The 1,239-nt window shown below is 36.4% G+C and overlaps 1 pseudogene; it reads left to right on the top strand.

The window, feature by feature from the left end:
• Nucleotides 1-453: 453 nt before the first annotated feature.
• LOC100766400 lies at nucleotides 454-945 on the top strand (annotated as a pseudogene).
• Nucleotides 946-1,239: the final 294 nt, after the last annotated feature.

The following is a 1,239-nucleotide window of genomic DNA, read 5'->3' on the forward strand; positions in this document are numbered from 1 at the left end:
AAAGTGGAAAAATGGCGATAGAGGCGCACACCTTTGATTCCAGCAGAGGCAGTCAGATCTCTGAGTTTGAGGCCAGCCTGTTTTACAGAGTGAGTTCCAGGACAGCCAAAAAACCACAAAACAGAGAGGGTGGGCGGGGCGGGGTTGGGGGTATAGACAAACTATCACTTTTTTGTTCTTCCCGAGGTGAACACTTTATTTGTAGAGAATTTGTGCAAGTTTGCAAAGACTATAGTTGAAAACTATGTAAAAACATGCAGCCAATCCAGTGTGTACCAATGCTTTTGTTGTTAGGACAAAACAGTGGAACTGAAAAAAACAGTTTTTTTTTTTTTTTTTTTTTTTAAGTTGTAACCCAGAATTCTATTGTAAAAGCTAGTTATTTGGTAACAACTTTAATATAAAACAAAACAAAACAAAACCAGATTTTGAAATTGGAAAGCCAGAGGAAAGATGGTTTACTTCTCTAATGGACAAGTGTTGGACAGTCGAAATTAGTCCCCATGGAGATTGTCTTTTATAACAGTTTTCTTCTGGGGAATAGCAGAATTTGTGTTTTTTTTTTTTTTAATTTTTTTCCTTCAAAACTGCTTTAGCAAGATGTGAAAAAAAAGAAGCCCATCTAATTCCAGATACAATGATGGAAGAGGACTACTAGGAAACCCTCCACGAAGAATGGCTTGAAAAAGTCATCTTCAAGGCCCCAGCCCTCCTCCAATGGCTGATGGGTGAGGAAGGTAAATGTCTGCTCTAAAAAGCAGACAACTAGACATACACATGTGTAGAAGGCGGCCAGCAAGAGGTGAAGAGCATCTCATCCAGGACGAGATGGTGTCTAAATAAGGCCTGTTCTGTGTCCTCACAGATGAGTGAGGTCATGCTGGGAATTCCCTGTACAGGATCGTGCCTGACTGACATGCAGCTCTATAAATGTACATGTTTGTCTCCTTATCTTTTTTGTATAGTTTACTAAAGAATTAATATAGCTTAATAAGTGTATTCTTCATCTTTATATGATTAAACCCAAAAATCCCTGATCTGGAAGAAATAAAGGCTATGTATTTTAAAAAACAAACAAAAACCAAAAACCATTTCTTTTCAAATTATTTATATATTTATTTTATGTATATATATTTATATATGTGTGACTATGTATGTTTGTATGTATATCACATTTGTTACAGATGGTTGTTAAGTCTCAAACCTGGAACAAATGGCCAAAGTGCCTATTTAACATAT

Source organism: Cricetulus griseus (assembly GCF_003668045.3).
Source record: "Cricetulus griseus strain 17A/GY chromosome 1 unlocalized genomic scaffold, alternate assembly CriGri-PICRH-1.0 chr1_1, whole genome shotgun sequence".
Lineage (NCBI taxonomy): Eukaryota > Metazoa > Chordata > Mammalia > Rodentia > Cricetidae > Cricetulus > Cricetulus griseus.